This window comes from Pinus tabuliformis, chromosome 8, assembly GCF_031772625.1.
Source record: "Pinus tabuliformis cultivar Carrire ecotype Pingquan chromosome 8, CPIR1, whole genome shotgun sequence".
NCBI lineage: Eukaryota > Viridiplantae > Streptophyta > Pinopsida > Pinales > Pinaceae > Pinus > Pinus tabuliformis.
The window spans coordinates 1379266629-1379291568 of NC_142294.1; positions in this window are offsets into that span (position 1 = coordinate 1379266629).

Below are 24940 nucleotides of genomic sequence, written 5' to 3' on the forward strand. Positions count from 1 at the left end.
CAGTTCTCATTGGTTTCCACACTTTCTTAATTGTAAGATGTAGCATCTACCACACTCCTTGTCGATTGACACACATTCCAAGCGAAGTCAACACAGTTGTTTCGATTGGGGTTGAGGGGTATATTGGTGTACAAGCAGTATAGTCGTCAGAGTCTTAGTTTCATCTCTGGTGTTTCTCTACTGCCAGCAAGCCTAGACAATACCCCAGTGGAGTCACATAGGAACACAAGCATGGCTCTGTTGCTAGAAAACTTGATCAGTACCTTGGCAGAGTTACTTGCATCACCTCTCTGCATTAGGAAGCCTTTCTCTTCTTTTACCTTATTCATTTTTTTTCAAACTTTTTTCACTTTTTCATTTTTTCATTTTTCATCTTCATAGTTGTGCAGAGATGTTGGTGTCCGAGTGTGAATACCTATTCAACACCTTTCCACATTTAATTTATCAATCTGGGTGCGTAGTTTGTTTCAAGGTAACGTGCAAAATATATGCAGGTAGAAATGACACAATCAATCACCAATATTAGATTCAATGACATAATTAGAAAAAGAACCATTGTGACAGTAATAAGAGTAAATTTCAAAACTATAAAAAGCATTCAAACAAATAATTAACAATCAAATTAGATCAACACACATAAAATAACAACACACAAAAATAATGCAACACTTGATCAGAAGAGTGGGCCCAACTCTCTGACTAGGGCTGCAATGGATTCACAACTTAAAGAGAGAATAACAAAATAACTTGCATTCAATTAATTCAATAGTGTTTTGTTACAATCTCAATCTCTTGCATGGCTAACCCTGATTCACAACATTGAAACATTTCTTATACAATATGAAAAGAAAATTGTCTCTCAATATGGAAGCTAGTGTCTATCATTATACAATCATTACAACGACCAACTAGTTTCCGAGAGAAAGACAAGAAAGGTATGGAATAGGCCTGGAATCCGTTATGTTGTTACAGCGCTTGCCGATATGATGTTGGAAGCTCGGAATCGCTTTTGTGTTTTGCACCCGTAACCTTTGACCACCAGATCTGCAAAAATGGAAAAATTAGTAACTCGCATAGGCAAAATCTCCATGACTATTACTTAATTAATTAAACATTCCGTGAAGGCAATTGAAGAGGGTTTAGCTTATGCATTTAGAATGATTAGTGGATAAAAATGATACGAAGGGGTGAGAGAGAGTGAAAATGGAGGGGAAAAGTATGCAGATTTGGCACCCAACATCTCCCCCCAACTGGTCTTGCTACAAGTCCTCATGCAGCTCGTCATCTCTTCAGATCTAGGTTGGACCGACTATGGTCCACGTGTAGCTGAGCAAGGTCATATTCCTTGGCCATATCTATCCCTCGAGGTTTATGTCTTTTTGTCATAAGGACATCCTTCCACCAATCATCACTCACATTGTATGCTAGAGTGTAATGCTCTGCTGGCAGCCAAATGAGGGGAAAATGAAACCTCAGCCCCATCCATTTGACCCCATAGGTTTGAATGTATGCAACAAAATGTGGCACCCTTTATAATTCTTGTGCAAAATTGGGTGCTCCAAAAGGCTCCTAGTTTCTGAGAATTGATGATGACATCATCCATCTTCTTTGGCAACTGTCAAGGGCTTTGTCCTGAAAAGTGACTATCAGTTTGACATAGAGGTTAGTACACCACCTTTGTTTTGCCAAAATTCATTCCTTAGATCCCTCAATCTATAGAAAGGTGGAGTGCTTGTTATAAATAGCCACTGACTGACCATTCTCCCTCCTTATTATCAATGGCTTTGTAGCTTGATTTTCTTCAAAAGTATCACAAGCCTTCCTCCCTTTAACCTGGTTAATGGTGTAGGAGGTAAAGGCTCTCAGGTGCACATCTCCCACGAATGGAACCACATTGAAGCTCTTGTCATCCTTCAAGAAATAATCGTGCATGTAGAGCTCACACATCAAGTGCTGGTTCACGATATCATGGATTCTTATAATACACAGGAATTGTATCAATTCCTTGATCTTGTGGCTGATCTCCTTGTAGATGCTTTCTAGGTAGAAGAAAAAGAACTACTCATGAAGAAACAAAGTGTAATTATGGGCAAGAGTCCGATAGGCCATTACTTGCTATTCTAGGGTAAACATATGTTCCTTATCTGCCTTCAACACCTATATCTGCCCTTCTAAATCCCTTATATTTCTCTGTTGTTTCTCCTACCTGTGTTTTTCTTTGTCCAGTTGGTCTACATATTTGGTGACAATCGTAGTAGCCTACTCTTGAACCCTTGTTGTCTCGTTCTTTTCTTCATTCATGGGAGATTTCCATCTTTGAATTTCAGCCGCTAAGAAGAATTGTCAGGCCTTAAACAACTGTTCTACAACACCAGTCTGTGTAGCAGTAGAAGTCATGGGAACAACTTCTGTCTATATAGCTACTGACGAGACCTCGACCTTGGGCCTTAGAACCTTCCATTTATATTTCTTTACCTTCTTCTTCAGCCGAGATACCTGCTTTAACAGCTTTTGAATCTCCATTTTTAACCACATGGTCTCTCCGAATTGAATTTGATACCTCTCCTTGAGAGGTGATCTCCTTCTCTCACACTATTCTTCCCACTATTGTTTAATAGTAAATTCATTTCCTAGCATCGCAGCTAGTTCAAGAGGTGGTGGATTGCCTTTAGAGGCATGAGTTGGTTCCTTCATCAGGTCTTCCTTACTTGGTTCCCTGTTTGTTATCACTAAGATTTTCCCAAAAGTTGTAAGAAGGGGAAAGGGGTCTGAGGTAACCACAAACCAATATTTTAGATACAGAATCTAGCCAATTTGTATCCAGAGAGGGCTTTCTCTTTAAGTTTTAGCTTTTTTATATAAGGTTTTATGCTAGCTATTAGAGCTTGGGATTTTGTTTGAATTTGTTGGTGAAATTCAATAGTATAGGGGTAGAATTGACGAGTTTAGTCCATTGGGCTAATGGAGTCAAGGAAAATGGCTCAACTAGATTTGGTTTCTTAATAAGGGATGGCTTTACAAGGCAAGATAGCTGAACGGAGAACAAATAGAGACTTAAAAGATGGAATGCGATTAAAAGGGTTGAAGGGCAATTAAGAATCCTTCAACATGCTTTAAGAGAGTAGAACCTGACTAAACATTAATAAAGAGCAATTAATAATTCTTTACTAAATGATTAAAATGAATAAACTAGGAAACATGAGCAATTAAGAATTCACCGTTTATGCTAGTTTAGAAGAAAACATTGAGAACAAAAACGATTGAAGACGGATTGCACATAAGCACATTCTGAATTATTCTTTTTCATTTTAATATTCAGATATGGAACATAATGAATATAATAAACTAGAAAAAATCAACACATCAGATATAAGATACTTATTTGTTTGATATCCAACACATGAATCCTATGAAAAGTCCTTTACATCAATCCTTCATCCATCCAGCCATGAAAAATTTGTCCAACAACACTTTTTATTCCAAAATAGTTAGTTTTACAACAATGTCAAAGAATCCACCCTCAATACTCCAAATGGGGTTGTATTTATACAAAAAACTTTACAACGAAATATCTCATAACAAAGTGAGATAAAATTTGAGATGACTAACTAGAAGTTACATGAAGATATGGCCAGATGGTCTTGTTGATAACAGAAGAGGCAAACAAATGGTTTGATGTCCCTATTCTTGAGATTGTGTTGGAGTTAGGCCCTAATATTTTGCATCTTGTTGTCCTTGGTGTAATTCTGTTCTGACTGCTCTATTTTTATCTCCCTACTAATACACTTTATCTACATTTGATACTCTTTAATTTTTTGATCTTGGTTCATCCTCTTTACCCTCATTGAATGTGGTAAAAATCAAAATTTACCTTTTATCAAGGATAAATTACAAAATTTCAAGCATTTCTTCCCACCATTTTGGCTGTGGTATTCTAGTTTTTTGAAGCTTTCTGAGGGTTTCATATGTTTCTTTATACTTGAAGAATGTAGGCTGAATTGGGAACAAGTGCCTTAGTTCATGCTTGACATATAACAGGTTCTCTAAGCTGTCATAGAGAACTCTGCCTGTAGGGAGTGATTTTATTCATGTGCACTTGTTGATGAAGTCGCTTGATTGCCTACATATTGATTCAATTTATCCACATAGTCTTTATGCCTCATTAATTTGACATTAATCACTAAAGGACTGGGTAGCCCTTTACTCTACAAAATAGAAAATTTCTCCATCAAAGCACCAACCTCTGCTTGCATGTCATGGCATCTTCTTTCTAAATTTTGCATCAAAGTTCTTTTGGTTAATACCATTTTGGTTTCTAAAATGGTCTCTATTCTGTCTTTAATGCCAAGTTCTTCAAGCTGACACTTACTCTTAGTATTCAAAAAATTTATGAGCCTATTGGCTTCCTTAGGCATTCTTCCTAATTCTGTTCTTGTCCTCTGGATTTCTTCTTGCACTGCCTTTACTAGATCAATCTGCTCAAAAATTACTTGGATGGATGGCCAAACATCATTTATTGATTGAGTGATGTTGGCCCAAAGAATTTTCCTAATTTCTGCTAGAGGCTTGTCAAAAGTAAGATCCTTTTATAATGATTTCACTTTATTTTCTAATCCCTTGATCTCTCTTGACTTTTCTGCAACGCTTATCTTTGAGAGATCATACCTTTACTCTAAGTTAGCATACTATTCTATCACCTTTTTTAACTCTGAAACTTGTAGTTTCATGTCCTCCATTGACTTTATTAGTTCCTCTGTGCTCAAATTGGTAGTGCTGCACTGTGCTAGTTCTGCAATTCCTGCTATTGTTGTACCTGTGACCACCTCTGTTGTGGCTACTAGAATGTTTGGTGCTAGTGCTGTCCCAAGTGTAGAAGGGACTGCTGTTGAGACTACTAGTATCACATCGGGAGGTTGAGAGGTCGAATCTCCCTGCTTGTCCTTTAATGCTTCTTCTAATGCTTGCTTTGTCTCATTCAATCATTCATTAAGTTTTAAGAGTAAATCAATCAACTCTTCTTCGGATTTTTGTTTCATGATCTCATTAGTCTGTGGATGCCTTGAAGGAGGCAGCTTTAGTCGATTCCTCAAGGCAGCAATATCTTCATCTTTCTTTTTGATTAATGCTTCTACACCCTTCACATCTTCGGGATCATGTCCCAATCCAATAATAATTTCTTCTAAAGACTTTATTCTGTTATCTTAGCCTGGGAGGAAGCTTTCTCCAAGTGTAGTTGGGTAGTTGTGTTATCCAAAGAATTTTGTAACCTATGGGCCATCATTGCCTTACCAGTCAAGGTTGAATAAATCATTTCTTCAGTTTGTTTATGCAATTCAATCTGATCCATAGGATGAATATCCTTCGCCATGACCTCCAAATTTGTTCTAAGATAATCTGTTGATGATTGAGGTTGTTGTACTTTAGGCTTGAAGTAACTCATTATCATTTTTCCCTCTTTGATGTCATAGGCTGACATTAATCTCTATTGATTTGTGGGGGGCATTTTAAAATATTGATTGTAAATTTGAAGCCTCAATGGATCATTCCTGGCTTTTATTTCTGTAAATGTTTTCTTGATATCTGAGGCATCTTTCCCTGGTGGCCTGAAAGATGACGCTTCTGCACTTTGCTATCTTTCTAGCTCCTGTCTCTGTGAGCTAGTGGATGTTCCTCCCAATGGAAAAGTTTGTTGGCTATCTAATCCTTCTTTCTTCTGACTATCAGTAGTCTCTTCAACAAATTCCTCCTCTGAAAGGGGATTTAACCTTTGCCTTTTTGTACCAGGCTGCTCTGAGGGTCCACTGGCAGGGGTAGCTACTTCCCTATCTCTCTTTTAATTCCTTTCCTCATTCAGAGGAGTTTGCAAGATTGGAGGTTCTTCCACATTGGTTTGAGTTGGAGGAGTTGGCATTTGGGACTGTTCCTTGGAAGTTTCAGGCTGTTTTGACATTGTAGACTGTTATGGGGCTTGAATGTTGGTCTCTAATTCCTTTCCTTTTGATGACCCTATGGCTGGTGTGCTAGTTTCCTGTGAAGGTTGCTAAGAGGTTCCAACAATGGATGCACCAATTCTTGATCTTTGTACCTGCCCAAAAGAATCCAGGTCAAGTGTTTTCTCAATATCTCTCATAGCATTCTCAATATTGACCTATTCACTATCATTTTCTACTAGGGTCACCTCCCTCCATTGATCCATATTTGCAAATTGTTCAATCTCTGGAATCCTATGGTGAATGTATGGTGACAATCTATTATTCATTCTTCTATCACATATAAAGCTATTAGGGTCATATGGTATCCACCCAAAACTCTTTTGTAACTTAAGATGATCTTCTAGAATTTTTTCTACTTATTTCCATGCTTCCATAGTGTTGCAGACAAAAGGTTCTAGCTGATTCTTGATTCTAAGCTGAGCTTTCTTCTTGGCATTATAGAAAAGGACTAGGTTTTCATTTATCATTTGCATGAAATATTCACATGAAAAAGGTCTCATTGGAACATACTTTGGTAGCTTAAAAGGGCAGAGCTCACACCCATAGATCTTGATTTCTGTATTTTTCTTATATAGGTACCAAGCACCTATCCTATACTACTTGGAAAGCTGAAGGATCTTCTTAATTTCACCATTGATCCTGGGAGGGGAAACCCTTGTCAAAAAGGTGGTTGTTGGATGAACAAATAGATCAATGAACTCAATGTATGAGTAATGGGACTCAATAGAATTATGGAAGATGGGACTCCAAAAGATGACAGACCCGAGATTGCCTTTGGTATCAAGTTTCATGACAGGGAAAGGAAAGTTTTCTGACTGATAATACAACATGAGATGATATATGAAGGTAGTATACTTGAAAACTCCTTCAATATCTAATCTCAAGAACTGGTCATGAATCTTGTTAGCAATATAGGAGGCATAATTGTACTTAATAGCAGGAGGCTTGCAGGAGTAAAAATTGACAACAAAACTAGGGTTATCTCATCAACAAACTCACTAGTGTTAAATCCCATAATTAAAGATATCATATCAACAATGAGTCTTCCAATATCTGTGAATAAATTTTGCAAATAAGGAGGTGGACCTTTGGGCTGATGTTTTTGTAACATGAAGGTCTGACAGATGCGAGTCAGTTCTAATTGGGACAATTGAGTCGATTTCTCAAGTAAATACCCCATGGAAATGGGAATGAGAGCTTGACTGGAGTGGAATTGCAACATTTCATTGATGGATTGAGCAGTTATGGGGAAGATGACTGTTTGGCTTGGGGACATAACTGCTCTGCGGTTGGGGTCATATTTTTCCTAGCATTGATGAATTATATTTGGGAAAACATGGACTGAGGGGAGGAAATACATTAGAAGGTTAGGTTCCTATAGTCCTAAGATGTCAGAGCCATTCAGATAATTGTCGCTGGCTTGGAAAAAGAACTTAAGGTGGTTTTTATCACTGGATAAGTCTTTTATCTGGAAATGTTTATCGGCTAGACACAGATAGTATAAATCTTTATGAGGAGCATTCATGGCTGCGACATTCAAAGCTACAGGGGTTTCCATTTCTGGTTCTTGTGTATTCAGAAAAGTAATTTTGGGTTTCTGTGAAACATGGGCAAAACAGCAGGTCTCGGAACTTATATAGTGAAACAAAGACTGAATTTGTACTGAATTTGGTCTTTTTTTGTGGAATATATAGTGTAAAACCAAAACTTGCAGGGTTTCGGCGGGAATTGGATAAATACTTGTATTTGGGGATGAACAGTGCAATGACAAGTGCTGATGGTGGCTTACAAGTTCCGGGCTGTGTCGGCTGCAAGTTTCTCAACAAGGTGGCAGTTGGGAATCTTGGATAGTTGACTTGGACGTTCTTTGCATGGGAGTGCAAGTTGCAGTATAGAATAATGAAAATGAGGTTTTGTTTGTTTTATTTAACAAAGTCAAGTTTGGCGAGGGTTTTTTTTTATTATTTGGGCAGATGACGTGCGCGGGAAATGACGTTTTGTCGTATGTGGAGGGCAGTAAGCGGTATGGTATCGCACCGCTTTTGGGGTTGGGTGGTATTCGGCTGGGAGCCAGTGATTCCACTGGTTGCTTGACGCGTGGCGGAGGTATGGGGTGAAAACCGCTTGATGATTGCGCATTAACGTGCGGTCACCAAGGGGTGTGCGATATGGATAATGACCATTGGATGAGGGAAGCGCGATCAGATGGCTAAGGGGAGGCGCGATCAGACGAGGTTTAATGTGAGCGAACCCGACACAATTAAGAATTAATTAATTGGATTGGGGGTTACGTGATTGGTTGGAGGGCTCTTAATTTAATTAATCCCAATTAATGAAGTGGGGAATTGGGTTGTTAACTAGTTACGGGTTAACTAGCTAATCCTAGTTAAAATGTACTTATGGTTATAAGTTAACCAAAGGGGCGAGATATATAGAAATTTGGGATTTTTATATATATTTAAATATTACGGGAAAGGGTGAAATTATGCGGGATTTATATAATACATAGGTTAATAGTTAATATGACATGAAATGTAAAAGCACTAAGTAAAAACATCAGAATGGGTATTTAAACTTAGGCTTAAAGTGGAAAAAGGGGTTTTTATGTAATATTGTGAATTTTTCCTAAGTAAAATGGGATTTTACTTAGGAAAAGACTTATGAAATTAAATGAATGGTTTATGGATGATTCTAAGTACTTAGGCTTTTTAAATTATTGGGCCGAGGGTCCGGTCCCTCCAGAAGTCAGAGAAATGCTCTGAGCCCCTCCAATTTAGCAAATACCTTAGTGCTTAGGGGAAATGAATGAATAATTCGGGAAAATGAGAAGGGGAGTTAATCTTTGTGACTTTGCTTTGCTTGTGATGTCTTCTATGTAGTGTATGCCTTGGCCTTGCGATGAAAAATAAAAAATTAACACATTTACAGACATTATTCATCACACATAATTCTGCAACATCAACTACCTACCCTACCTTCTTTAACCTAGCATTTTTTCCTTCTTTATTTGGGTGTGCTTAGACTGGAAAACCCTTATCAAATCTTCCTTTTCTTTTACATAATGACATCTATCTAAATCTACACTTATTACATCCAAGAGCTCAGATTAAACTGTTGAGCTCCTTTATCTACTCTACCTATTTACTTATCTGCTAAGATTACACTGTTTGGTCAAATATTTATTCTCTATTTCTATAACATGAAATTGAAAAATGAATGAGCCAAGTTTAAAAAGTTTGATTATTCATGAATTGTGGCATGAGTGACAAGTTGCACACAATTGTTTATTACACATAATGAAAAAGTAGTGGCATTTAGACTTGCACACTTTCCTGGTCTTTTAGGGTATACCCTATTTACATTTTTTTAATTTTTTAATTTTTTGAAAGAATGGAAAACCTTTGCAACAAGAAAAGGTATGAACATATTACATAGCTCATCAAGTCAATCATGACATATGACACCTATTGGTATAGGGGCCTAACAGTGGCTCCACTTGGGGATGGCTTTCCCTGGTGGAAAGTCAAGAACAATAGATCAGATGGCCTCTGAATGACTTTGACTGTATTCTACAATATTCTTTTTCATGCTGCTTTCTTATAAGTATGACAATGGTACTTCTGAAGCTTAGGGACTTCTCTTCTGGCTTCAACTCCAAAAGTCACTATCCAATCAAAATTGTGACATTACAAAGGATATAGTATGTACATGTTAATCATCATGGTAAACTTAATAGGTAGGATCAAAGTATGTTTTATCATTCGGCCATTGACTGGTCCTTCTTCTGATGTTGTACCATCCAAGTTCTTCAAATAATATGTATCGTTTCCTTGTAGAGCCTGGATAATGTATGGACCTTTCCATAGGAAGTCAAACTTCCCATGTCTCCCCTTGTTCTCTATTCTGGAATCCTATCTCGACACTTTGTCTCCATGGTGGAAATCTGCTACTTTAGTTCTTCTATCAAATATCTTCTTAAGCTTGTCCTGCCATATTTGGGATCTTTGATACACCTCCTCTCTAGTCTACTGTAAATTTATGGTCTGATTAATCATCCTTTGGATATCATTGGGTTCCACTTGAGCTTCTTGAAGTAGTTTCATAACGGGAACTACTAATGATGAAGGGAATATTGCCTCCATGCCATAGACTAATTCATAAGGACTAGTGCCAATGGATTTCTTGGTTGTCAATATGTCAGCCCATAATGCATTTATCAGTTTCTTATGTCAAGTCTTTTTATTTTCTTCCAACAATTTTTTGATAATATTAATAAGGCTTTTGTTGGAAGACTCGACTAGTCCATTCCTTATGGATAATAGGTTGTGGAATGGCCTAAGGTAATATGGTATTTATTACAAAAACTGATCATCTTTCTTGATTTAAAAGCTACAGCATTGTCTGTTATGATTTTTGTGGGGCAGCCAAATCTGGATAATATGTTGGTTTCTAGGAAACCTATGATTATTGTATCTATGGCCTGTCTGGAAGGTATGACCTCTATCCATTTGGTAAAGTAATCAGTGGTAGTAAGGATCCATTTATGTTGGCCAGAGAAGGGAGGGTGGATTTCTCCAATGAAATCAAGGCCCCATTGTTGGAATGGTTTCTCAGTAGAGATGGGTTTTAGGGGTAAAGGTAATAGTTTTCTCTTGCCCTCAAAAATTTTGCATTTATGGCATGAGGTAACGAATTTTTTCACATCACCAAACAAGGTTGGCCAATAGAAACCAGCCCTTAAGATCTTATCTGCAGTCGATTTCCAGTAGGGATGTCCACCACAGTCTCCTGCATGAAAATCTTGAAGTGTCTTGTTAGCTTCATTCTTTAGTAAACAATTCAATAATATTACTCCATGATTTTTCCAAAAAAGAGCACTATCTAAAATGCAAAACTTTAAATCGTTCATCTTTAAAAATCTACTTTTTGTTTTGGACAACCCTGGAGGAGCCTGCAGGTTTTGTAACACATAGATTATATCAGCATACCAAGGGGAATCTAAGAAGGCCTGGCTGATTTGTGGAGTTGCCATCTCCTATTCGTCATCCAATTCATTTAAGTCCAGGGCTTGATAGTTTGTTTCTGCCATGAGTTTAGCCAATCCCTGTCCTTTTATCAATTTTGTAGGTTTTATTTCAATATCATACTCTAAAATGGTAGCAATCCATTTACCTCTTTTTCCCTCAATTCCATCCTGAGTCAGGATATCCTTGACCACAATGTTTGGTACATAGGCTACCACATGAGAATACAAAATGTAAACTCTAAAGTCCTTAATTACTTTCACAAGTGCAAATGCCTGTTTTTTGATGATTTTGTATTTCAGTGATGCATCTCTTAGTGCTTTACTAAAAAAGGCTATGGGTTTCTCACATCATTGGCCATTGTTTTGTATTAAAACAGCTACTATAGTGTGCCTTGAGGTGAAAGAAAAAAATTATGAAATCTCTATAAAATTGGGGGCTTGTAAGGACCGGTGTTCTCGTCAAAGCCATTTTGATTTCTTCAAATGCTTGTTTGGCTTCCACTGTCCATTTTATACTTGAATCCTTTCTTAACATATTATTGAGTAACCTAATTAATTCTGCTAAATTAGATATGAATCTTCTCAATAAGTTTATCTTTCCTAAGAAATCTTGAAGTTCTTTGATACTTCTAGGATGAGGTATCTGCAAAATTGCTTCTATTCTGGGAGGATCAATCTGAATGATATCCTTTTAGATAATGTGACCTAAGATCTTACCTTCTTCCAAGCCAAATAAAGACTTCTTAGGATTTAAAGAGATACCATATTTTCTGCATTTAAGAAATACTTGTCGGAGATGATCCAAATGCTGCTCATTTGTCTTGGAAAAAATAGTTAGGTCATCTAGATATATGACTAGAAAATCACGAATCTCTTTAGTAAATGCAATATCCATTACTCTCTGGAAAGTAGCTCCTGCATTTTTAAGTCCAAATGGCATTTTGATATACATAAATGTACCCCATGGTGTGGTAAAGGTAGTTTTTTCTTGATCATCAGGGTGAACTAGAATCTGGTTATACCCAGAAAATCCATCCAAAAGTGAAATCCTAGAGGCTCCTTTAAAGAAACTTTATTTACATTTCTCAGGTCTACACATAGTCTTATTTCACCAGTTTTCTTCCTAGTAGGTACTAAATTAGATACCCACTCTGAAAATCTTATAGGTGCAATTATCCCTGCCTCATACATGCGTTTAATTTCTTTTTCAATCAGTGGTAGCAACACAGGGTTGATTCTTCTGAGTTTTTGTTTGAATGGTTTCTGGTCTTCCTTCAAGGGTATTGTATGTTGAATTATTGAGGTATCATATGATCTCAAATCCTCATAACTCCGGGTGAAGACGTCCTGGAATTCTCTCATGAGTTCAACATATTTTAACTTTTAGTCACGAGGTATGGACTTTGGTAGTTTTATTATTTTCGGATTTTCTTTTGTTCCTAAGTTATACTATTCAATGTCTACTTTTAGTGGTTCCATCTTTGGTTTCTTAGGAATTTCATTGGAATCGAAGAGGTCCTTTAGAGGAGTTAATCCCTTAGGCAGATGATTGTCTTTTAGATCAATGACCTCTATTTCTTCTTCATTCATCTCATCAAGGTCCATCTGTTTTAAGTCTTGGACTTCCTGTTTGGTGAAAGTTGTGGGATGAAGCATTTGAATTGAACTGTCTTCTACAATTTTGACATCTACTTCATCTCTCTGTTTAGTAGCATCAATATCTATGTGATTATGAGAAAATTCATTATCTAAAGTCAGAAAGTTATTAATTTTCTCATCATTTTTGAAAACTTGCTAGTTCTTTAGATTGTCAGGGATGGCTAGCCTATGCCTAATTTCAGTAGTGAACTGGTGGTTAGGCTCGAAAGGTAATTTACAAGTACTGGAAAACATGGCCAGACTATGAGCATGTAAGTTGTGCTTCCTAGATACTACTGCAAGCTGAGTTTCTAGAAAAGTATTAAGAATCTCTATAACTGTTCCCCTATAGTATCCTAATCTAGAATCTCTAGTAAGGTACTTTCCTTTAATCTGATTAATAATTAATTCTGAATCACCTATAACAGAAACTCTAATTGCTCCTAACCTTTTTACAATTTTAAGTCCTAGCAAAAGAGCTTCATACTCTGCCATATTGTTGGTGCATTTAAAATTCAGCCTGTAGGCATGGCCTTCAGCATGGTCATTTTCTAAGTTATGCACCCAAATTCCTACCCCTGTGTTATAGACAATTTTGTGCCTTACAGCAACAAGCATGAATTGTCAATAATCCAAGGGATCCAAAGTTCCCTAAACATGATGTTCCTACCCCTAGAGAAACAAGGTCAGCAAACCAACAGCTCTCAGATCAGTTCTCCACCTGAAAACACTCAAAAACAAGCAATCCTGAAATCAAAGCAGGTGCTCCACTAGGTTTCTGCGCTGAAACTCAGTTGCTCCATGGTGTACCTACGTTGCAAAGCAAGTGGGACAAAGGCCACCTACGCTGAGCGAGATGGGACAAGTGGCACAATGAGTCATTGCTTTGGAATCTTCCAAAAATGACACTTGGATCAGGGATTTCGCCTTGTGATGAGTCAGAGGCTTTGTTTCTCCAAGTGGAAGCAAGGTTCACCAAGTGGACTCAAGAACTGAAGATCAACTAAAGATTAACTGAAGAGAGAGAGGACACAAGGCAGCTACACATCAGTTGCAAGCTGACTCATCCTTTCTCAATTCATCTATATATTGAGCTCTCTCCTATGAGCTCAGGGAGGCTGGAATTTTGTGCAAAGTAATGATATGCTATTGGTTTCATTATTGAGTTATTGGGTTATTGTTTGAGAGAGGTGAAGAAGAGCAATTCTTTCTGCTGGGAGGTGTTGCTGGGTTGGAGCCTTCAATGGTTGTAATACTCTCAGAACCTTTATTTCTTCATTAATAAAAGCTATTGAGGTTCTTCTATGTGCTCTTGTTTCAATTATATATTGTGATGATTGCATGTTTGGTTTACACTAATCCATGAACCAGTTATGATTGCATGCCTCTTGTAGTTTCCTTCTTTGTTATTTTGCAGGATCTCATTGTAGCTGGGCGAGCAGAAGAACAAAGAGCTAGGAGCAAGCGGCCAAAGAGAAGAGTTTGGATTCGACATTAAGCGCAAGGCAACAGTTAGTGCTTTCTCCATTCTCTTTTGCTTTCATAAAGAAGTAAACCTTAAGTAGTTTGTTTTACAGTTGTTGCTAAGGAACTGTCACCCTTAGAGTGGGATAGGGTCATCCGAGTCGGATACTTTTCCCTACAACAAACTGGCGACTCCTCTAGGGATCATATCCGTTTGATTGTGTTTGTAGTATTTTGCTATTCATTTCCTGAACAAAAGAGTACCAAATCGAAAAGCTTTTGACTATATCAAAAGCGAAGTAGAGGGCAGCTACTCTTGCTCATTTTCTGAGCAAATTCATGATTTGAAGAGCTGATCTACAAGGATCCTTGTAAGCTCTTAGTGATAGCTTTGCACCTTCTTAATCATCCCTTTGAGTGTGCTTGACTGATTGCTTCTGATTTGAGAAAAAACCGTGCATTTCTGAGAAAATTATGACCCGGAAACTGTGAAAACGCAATTCTCGTTTTCCAAAGCAGGTAGTACACAGGCTACCTGCTTTGCAACGCAGGTCCCGAAGGGGCTACCTGTGCTGAGAGCCAGTTTGGCTGTGCAGAGCCTGCGTTGGCCCAAATTTGCCTAGTGCATTTGGGGTTTCCTCCTTTCTCTTGCCTGTTTTCACTTAGTTTTGCTGCTAGGTGTCAGTCTTGTGCCTGCTTTGAAACCAATATTACTTGCCATCATTCTGCCTCTGTTATATAACGAAATTGTACTTGTTCTTTGTATTTCTTACTCATTTACAATTTCCCATAACGAAAAGTAAACTAGTCATGCTTTTGGCCTCTTAGATCTGAACCTGTGTTAGGCATTTTGCTGGTCTAAAAGAGTTAGCTTGTTTGCTGTCCATAGCTGATTAGTCATTTTACTTTCGTTAGTATGGTTTGATTTCATGTATTTCCAGTGATTAAGCAAGTGAATCTTAAGGTGTCTTTTGATTTTGGACAAACTTGTTTACTTTCGCTTTAAATCGAAATCAAAGTTATATAACCACTTTCTTTTTGTAATCCATCCACATTAAGAAAGGGAAAAGAAAATACATGCATTGTGCGTTTTGCATTTTAAAAAGTTTGCATGATGATTTAGGAGAAAGTGCATTAGTTTGTGCTGTATGAACTGTGTGAAAAGAATTTGCCTTTCTTCTCCCTCAGTAGTTAAGATTTTCATCAGTCAAAAAGATTTGAAAAAGATTGCTTCTCATCTTAGGCTGCATTTAGGAATTTGTCATATACATCTCGTGGTGAACCTTGAAAGGCAAACTTTAAAAAGATCAACTTAAAATATACTGAATGAACCTAACAACGCATTTGAAACATAACGCAAACATCTAGAGGTCTAGGTAGAGACGTGTTCCGGCGTCGTTAAACATAGTGACTGTCGATCTCTACGAAGGTGGGTGATTCCTCCTGAGAGTCGGTGGCACTAATACGGACTTGTGCTCCCACGTACCGTCGAGTATATATTGGGAGACCCCTATAGGCAATTATCCTTTATCCATAGGAAGCCGTGTCGGCCGCCCTACTGATCGCGATGCAGTGAACACAGCATTCACGAAGATCGACCACCCGTACCGTAAAACGTATTCTGTGGTTTCGCGAAAGGTTTGGCACACCCTCTGCCTAGATCTCCAGAGCAGTTTCTTTTGGCCCTTTTCAAACTCTATAACTGAAAAGGTCCAACCGAGCATTTGTCACTTCGGGCTCGTTAATACATCGAAGGAGACTAGAGTCATCTTTAGCTTTTTCTCGACTCTTAAAACATGAAAAAGCAAAGTTATGTTTAAAAGCGTCTAATAAAATTCATTCATATCGGAAACACAAATTTTCCCCTTTATATTTTAGTTGATCGAGTAATCCGTAATCGTGGAAGAAAGTCAATTGAATATCCGTCATTCTCGGAGGCTTGCGAGTCAACCGTCTCTGTCTCCGGAATCGAAAACAATCCGGACAAAGCGAGCTCGTCGAACCAGTTCAAAATCTCCTTTAAAAGTTAGAACAAGTGTTCCAACAACATCTGAGATTCTGGTCACTCCAAACATTTCCGGAAACCCTGCCTCTATAGAAGAAGTTCAATCGCCACAGAGGGACAGTAATACTGATCCTAGTCTGGGGGCAAATACTTGTATGACTGAACCAGTTCCATCTGTAACCGGTCCAGAGAGTTTTGTTCCTCAAACATCCGTCGCGGTCGATACAACCCCTTCTTCGGCACCGGAAATCTTTTACGGACCTGACGGTCTTCCTCTTCCACCTGGTCTGATTGCGATAGAGGAAATTATAGAAGAACCGCAAGTATCCACTCCAATTCAATTTGGAGTAGGGGTCACTCTATTTCCTGCTACAACAGAAGTTTGTCCATCACCAGTGGAAGTTCCTGTAGAATCACTAGGTGATCAATTGGATAGACTAAAAATGACTGAACAACCGTCGACATCTAGGACTGTGTCAAATGACACGGCGATGGCAGAATTACCTGCTGCAAATCCAACAATGTTCGCCGGCATACCATCTGTCCCAACTAGCTCTCAGTCGCTAGAAGGAGTCCACCAAGAGACTATCACGACAGTATGGTCTGTTCCTGTTTGTTCCGGAGTAATGTCTGGTAACTCTCATGGTGAGACTCATCAAATTGACCCTTTTGGGAATCTAATTAGGCCATCCAGTCCTCCAGGACAATCAATTGCCTTGAGTTCTGGATTGCTACCGTATGGGGGGCAGTATGCCCTTTCATTACCCCCTCCGGGAGGGTACCCATACGGGAGTTCTCAACCTTATTCAAGTTATGGCGGAATTGCAACGAGTAGTTGGGTACCTATGATATCCCAGCCACCGAGAGTTGTATATTCTATGCAGCAGTGTGTACCTGTGACAAACATCCCAACTACACTGGCTATTGTGACCGTGTCGCAAGTTCAAACAATGCCCATTGTATGTCAACCTCAGATTGCTCAGGTTCTCATGCAACAGCCCCTTGACCCTGCGACCCAACCACAATCACCTACTGGTGGGGCAACACAAGTACAGTTGGGTACAACTACCCCACATCTTGGTCCAATGGTTAGTGTAGCGCAACAACCCATGGTGTCGCAACCGTGGATAATGCAATACCAACAGCCGCAATTCCAACAAGTGTACCAAGGTTCTGAACAACAAATATTTGCGAATACTGGACAACCATATATTCAAAATGGTCAAAATCAACCACTTTATAGTGGTCAAGTCCATCAACCGTATTCATCATACCAACATCAACTCCATTATGCTGGTATGCAAAGACCGACTGTTCAGGCGATTCCATCGTATCCTGGTTACGCTTCACCTAACTTGAACCAACAGTTACCGTTCGTGGCGACTTTAGAGTTGCCTGATTTACATCGGTTAACCAATGATCCAATTGCTTACGCCCCTTGGTGGCCAGTGATTCCACACAAACTTCCATCCGACATTCCTAAATTCAATGGAAATCCAGGTGAAGACTCGTCGAATCATGTGATGACATTTCATCTATGGTGTTCGTCGAACACTTTAAATGACGATTCGATAAGGCTGCGCCTCTTTCAGAGGACATTGACAGGTCTAGCGGCAAAATGGTATATAGAATTGCCTAGAGCTTCGTTTGACAATTTTGGCTCCCTTGCCACGACATTCTTGACCCACTTTCAATTACCAATAAGGTATGAAACAGGAACAGAGATATTGACTAACTTCAAACAGACAACCGCAACTCATATATCAGATCATATACATGAGTGGCGACGTCGACGAAGAATGGTTAAAACATACGTTCCTGATCAGCTTTTAGCTGAGTGGTTTATAAAGTCGTTACTTCCGGCCATAACGGAAGATGTAGCAAAGGGAGGAGTCATAACAGAAGAGCAAGTTATCGCTCGTGCACAATACTTGGATTTAGTATATACTCAGTCCGGCACGCTCTATGACAAAATACCAGACGCCCCTAGACCAGAGTTTTCAATCCCTCCTCCTCCTAAATCGAACAGTGACTCTCATGCCGGTGATGGCGTGATTGGCACGGCAAACACGAATCCGAAAAGGACCAATCAAAAGAAGGCCCGTAAGGATTCGAATCAAAATGCGCATGAAGAAGTTCTTGCTTCGGAAGTAAATGCCGTATCGACAGATAAGGGCAAAGAAACCAATCAACCAGGAAGCAAGAAGAATCAAAACAAAGGGAGGAAGAATAAACAAGGTGGGTCATCCCCTAAGAAAAATTCTTCAAACCCTCCTGGGAATAGGAAACGGTTTCCGTGTCACATATGTGACGACGATCATCGGACGGCAGATTGCCCGTACAAAGCTGAGTTTAAAAGATTCGTAAAAAATCCGCATACTCCAGCTGTGTTGACTGATCCTTTTCCCGACCCAAGTCAAAATCTGGTTGATAGTGGAAACACTTCCGGGTGCCAAGTTCTAATGTTGTCAAGTGATAAGCAACCAAACAATGCTTTAACTTTGACAATGAACAAAAATTATGGGAACCCGCAGTTGTCGAATGGCGAGAAAAAAGGTCGATTAGGCAGTTCGACAACAACTTCGACAGAAGTTGAGCCGCCATCCAACACGAGAAGCATTCCATCGATCCATGGAGGCAATCATCCTCTCCCATATATCGGAGTAATTTTCCCAAAAGGCCCTTCTTTAATGGGCACTTTTACCCCACCACCGCCAAGTAATCTTGCGGAGATGGATGCAACGGGATATGAAGCCTTCTATTTTTAATGGATCTAAAAGTTTCGAGGATAGTTCCTATCTCAAGTCAACCTCGTTTAAAAAATGAAATAAAGAGTAAAGAGGATAGTTCTTCACGATGTCAACCTCATTAAAAAATGAAATGTCCCTTTTAGAATTAGAGGACATATGCCTCGCCCACATTTTTTATGCTGGGGGCATCAAGATCGAGCAGTTTTAGCAATGTTCATGCTCGTTAAAAAATAAACGCAAGAATCGAGCAGTTTTGTACAGAGTTCATGCTCGTTAAAAAATAAACACAAGTTGTGAGCAATCTTTCCCTACAGTTCAAGCTCATCCAGAAAAAATGAACCGGTAAGCAACATCGAGAAATGTAACCTTTGAAAGCCATATTAAAAGCCCTTGGTCGTGTTTATATGCCATCACCTCCATCCGTTCATTTGGCCAATCGTTCACCTCCATATGTTTGTTTACCCATTTTGAGGAACAGCTGCGAAGAGTGATTTCACTTAGCCATCCTTGTGACACTGCCGTGATTGGAGAATTCCAACCTGTACCTGGAATCTGCTGCTATCCCTGTTCATCACTCGTTCCTCAAAAGACGAGTCTTCTTTGAGCTCTTTTCAATGACTCGTAAAATATGAAAAGTTTGCCGAGTTTTGGCCTTCCAGCTCGTTAAAAAGGACCGGAAGAGCTATCCCTCCTCTAGATTTTAATCTTTTTGGACCTGAGAGATTATTACACAAAAAGATCGAGCGCTTGTTTTGTTCGGCTCGTTAAAGAAATCGAAAATTCATCCCTTCTGTATTGTTTTATACTTTTTCGGACTTAAGGGATTAGAAGACGAAAAAGGAATTTTGGAGTTAACTTTTCGTACCTTTTCAGACTCTCTAAAAGTGAAAAGAACCGAGTTTTCCTTGTCGTTAGACTCGTTAAAATGATTAAATAGCGACAAACTTGTCTTTAGACGAGAACGAGTTTCCCTATCGCTAGGCTCGTTAAAACATAGCGATGGGCTTGCCCGAAGGGCAGGTTATAGAACAAGCATATGTTATCCTCCTCAAGCTTGACAAAAATAAAGAGGTACTGGTCAGCAATGACTGGGGAAAAATTGGGAGAACCTCACAGCATTAATGGTAGCAAGTCGCTCTTGAACATGACACTTTGTCCTCCGTATCACATCGGGTTGGGTTGTTTCATTCACCGGTCTCATAACCATGGTCCTCGCCACACCATCCACAATTGGGGTAATGCTACCAATCCATCACATCAGTGTCGTTATATGTTCAAGAGATGTGGTTCTGTAAAGAGTCAACCGTGTTCCACCCACTGCCATACATTATCCTTCATCCACTTCATGACCGCCACCCTGAATCATACATCACAGTTTGTTTTCACCTCATCACAATCACTAGCTCTGTTCCGTGTCACTGATGTGGGATTCATTAAGGCCCTCCTTTGACGGATCGCTCCTTGTCGACATCAGCTCATTATCCAAGGAGTTGATCTAGGAACACCCCCCTCAGTACTTTGAAGCTTGCATGCCTCAATGGCAAGTTTCTCACTTCCGGCGACAGGTATACATCAATGACCTTCGACCAGAAGATTTTGCATGGTGGTCGACGCCAAGTCCTTTATTCCCACCATGTGGATTGTACTGCCGTACCTTGAGGGTCATCATCCTTATCGGTGACTCCTCTCGCGCTTGTTAACGGTTTACATCATTGACCGGTAATCAAGCGATGCCTTTCCATGTTCGACTTCAAGAAATTCTCACATGGATCGACTTGTACATCGAGTGAAGATCGGAAGAGATTGAAGACCCCGGATCTAGTTTCATCCATCCGGGCTGCGATATATATTCAGGACATAAAGACATTTGATATGTACATCATTACAGCAGATGATCATCCTTCTCAAAGGATGATAATTTCAGCAGAGAATTATCAGTCTACAATCAGACGATCGTCTGTTCTATGTACCAAAATGTATTTATAAAGCTGAGCATGGGAATGCCCGCCTCAGCTAGATCATGAAAAATGTATGAAAAATAATGTATTGTATTGTATCTTATTACAGGACACTTCTCAGCAGATTGAATGAACTTCGGATCCTCTCAATAAAGCATTTCACCCGATAAACGACCTCATACTTTAGGGGGCATCTGTTATAGACAATTTTGTGCCTTACAACAACAAGCATGAATTGTCAATAATCCAAGGGATCCAAAGTTCCCTAAACATGATGTTCCTACCCCTAGAGAAACAAGGTCAGCAAACCAACAGCTCTCAGATCAGTTCTCCACCTGAAAACACTCAAAAACAAGCAATCCTGAAATCAAAGCAGGTGCTCCACTAGGTTTCTGCGCTGAAACTCAGTTGCTCCATGGTGTACCTACGTTGCAAAGCAAGTGGGACAAAGGCCACCTGCGCTGAGCGAGATGGGACAAGTGGCACAATGAGTCATTGCTTTGGAATCTTCCAAAAATGACACTTGGATCAGGGATTTCGCCTTGTGATGAGTCAGAGGCTTTGTTTCTCCAAGTGGAAGCAAGGTTCACCAAGTGGACTCAAGAACTGAAGATCAACTAAAGATTAACTGAAGAGAGAGAGGACACAAGGCAGCTACACATCAGTTGCAAGCTGACTCATCCTTTCTCAATTCATCTATATATTGAGCTCTCTCCTATGAGCTCAGGGAGGCTAGAATTTTGTGCAAAGTAATGATATGCTGTTGGTTTCATTATTGAGTTATTGGGTTATTGTTTGAGAGAGGTGAAGAAGAGCAATTCTTTCTGCTGGGAGGTGTTGCTGGGTTGGAGCCTTCAATGGTTGTAATACTCTCAGAACCTTTATTTCTTCATTAATAAAAGCTATTGAGGTTCTTCTATGTGCTATTGTTTCAATTATATATTGTGATGATTGCATGTTTGGTTTACACTAATCCATGAACCAGTTATGATTGCATGCCTCTTGTAGTTTCCTTCTTTGTTATTTTGCAGGATCTCATTGTAGCTGGGCGAGCAGAAGAACAAAGAGCTAGGAGCAAGCGGCCAAAGAGAAGAGTTTGGATTCGACATTAAGCGCAAGGCAATGGTTAGTGCTTTCTCCATTCTCTTTTGCTTTCATAAAGAAGTAAACCTTAAGTAGTTTGTTTTACAGTTGTTGCTAAGGAACTGTCACCCTTAGAGTGGGATAGGGTCATCTGAGTCGGATACTTTTCCCTACAACACCCTGCCCCCTAATTTATTGACTGAACCATCAAACTCTAAGTGCCAAAGAATTTCATGGACATAATCAGTGTCAGAGGTAGTGGGAATTTGTTTAGCTGGGGGCTTCAGTTTTTCATTCTCATCAAGTTTATCTTTGTCATCTAATTTGTCATTTATATATGAGATTTCCTGGATCTAAACACTGGTTCTTCGTATTTCAATTTCTTTTGGTTCTATTGTTAAAACTTGTTCTTTGTTGGCAGGATTGATTTCGGCATTATATAGAATAAATGAATCCATATCTGAGTGTACTGAGTAGATAGGGAAATTTTGTGGTTTCTCCTAGCTACTTACTACATATTTCATTAATGTCTCTTGGTATAGCTTCTTAGGTTGGCCGAAAACAGAGATAGTAGCATAAGACATGTCCAACTGTAGCGATCCTTGAAGTTTAGCACCCCAGGCCCTAGATAATAACATTCCATATTTTGGAGGAATATCTACTACTACTATATCCGTCAAGATTGTTTTAGCAGGGTACTAAACTAAATAAACACACAAGTCTTTTATTAACCCTAAACATCTCACTTGGCTTGAATCAAAAGAAAAGAGGTCTTTATAAGGTCTAGTGATGTCAAGATCTAATTTCTCCATTACAAACTTGGACATTAAATTGTGAGATGCCCCAGAATCAAACATGGCATCGTGGAGGATTTTGTCATGAATATTTAAACTCGCATAGAATGGAGGAACACTTCCTTCTAGGTGTTTCCTATTCACTTCAGGGCCAAATATTAGTTCTGGTTGGTCATCAAAAATATTTACAGAGTCTTCAGTTCCAGTGATTTTAAGTGATCGATTAATTTTTTCTTGGTAGGCATCATGTTTAGCTAATTCAGATAGTGGAACAACTACCTATAGTTTGCCTACTTTGGCTTCCAAATTGAAAGGTTTTTCAGTTTGGGGTTTAGTGTTTCGAATAGTTGGATTCTCTCTATTTTCTGGGTTTTCAATGTTTTTGTATTTTTCAAGAGTAGGGTTAGCATCTACATTTTCTTCTAAGTTAACTTCTGGAGGTTCTTCCACAATTTCCTTAGAGGTAAGGGGAATGGAAGAGTCTCTATTATTATGTTGATTGTCAGATATATCTTCTATTATTGGATTAGAGGGGTTATTGTTAGGTCTAGACAAAATTTGTACTTGTGGAGGTATTGCTTTACCTTTGACTCGTTGTTTTGGACCTTTCAGTTTGTTGTTATCAGGAAAATCAATTCTTCTACTTCTCAAATTATACTGTTTGTGCACTTCGTAGATAGCTGTGTCATATCCCTCCCTGAAGTCAAACGATTCTCCTGACTGAGTTTGAAATTGTTTGAGAATGTGAGCTTCTTGATCTTCTTGAGTTAGGAACACTTCTCCTTCATTATTAAGTCCCATTAGATTTATCTGAGTATCTTCAGGGGACTCCTGGGAGCTGGAAGCTTCTATGTAATTCTCTTGGAAAGGGGGTCTAATGTTCTGATCATGTCCGATTTTCCCAATGTTTTGATTTTGGTTTTTTCAGAAATTGGGATTCCTCCCTACATGGGTCGGCTGACCCTCCCAAGGTGATTTTATTTCTATGGTTTCCACTCTATCCCCTAGTCTTTCCATTCCTTTGATTATAGCATCTAGTTTTTGTTCCACAGGTGAAGATTCTTCTTTCAGTGGTATCCTTCTTTCACTTCTAACCTTGGCACGTTTTGACATCAAGTTAGCCTCAACACTGACAGCTATACTTTGTATTTCTTCTAAAGTTCTGGGGGCTCTTTACCTTAGCTGAAAAGCCATATTTGAATCAAATCCATCAGGGAACTTGATCAGGGATGAATTAGGTGGGGGTCTAAGGTTTTGAGGAATTGCATTGTAAACAACATTAAACCTAGTGCAGTAATCTTGCACAGTTTCCTGAGTTCCTCTCTTAAGGTTTTCATATTCAAATAAGATCTACAAAGGATCTTTCTTTTGTTCCCAATGGTTCAAGAATTATGTATAAAGGGTGTCTAGGTTGTCTATGTTGTTTGCTCTTAGGGCCCTAAACCAGGTTTTGACTTCACCAGTTAGACTCTGAACAAATATCCTCATTCTTATATCATCAGCATCAATTTCATATATTTCAAAATAGTTAGTCATTTTTTTGGTATGTTGTTAGGTACCAGTGCCATCAAATGGAATGATTTTACTTTGATAGTCTTGAGGCATGGCATCTAAATTGGCTGGTAAATTCAGGGGGGTATACCTATTTGCCATAGCTGGAGGTAGTGATGAAACAACAGATGGGGTAGGGGTAACAATAGGAATGTGAGTTGTGGATGGAGGGGTAGAAAGAGGGGTTTGTGGTGGAGTAGTTTTTGGTTGATACGTATGAGGGAAGGATGAGGAACTTGCAGAAGCAATAGTAACTATAAAGGGATCAAGTGTTCTTTTGGTTGTAATCTCAGATTGAATTGAACTTTGTAAATATCTGTCTATTGAGGTACTAAAAGCTTCAAACTGTAATTTTTCAACAAGCGCAGGGTTTGGAACCAAGTGGATCAATTCAGACTCAGAAAATGTTACAAACAAAGAGGTTTCAAACTACTCATCAAAGGGGTCATCCTCAAGATAAACCCACTTTACAGGGCAAGATGTTGATCTATAAATAGGCCGAGAACTAGTAGTACTTTCTTGACTTTCCTGTCTCCTAAGAATTCTGGGAATGAGATTAGGGTTCTCAAACACAGGTGGTGGATTTGGGTCAGGATTTGACATAGTGTAGCGAGTCCTTTCTGAAGCCAGATTTCTTGGTTATGATTTTCTGAATTAATATCAACAACAACTTCTGTG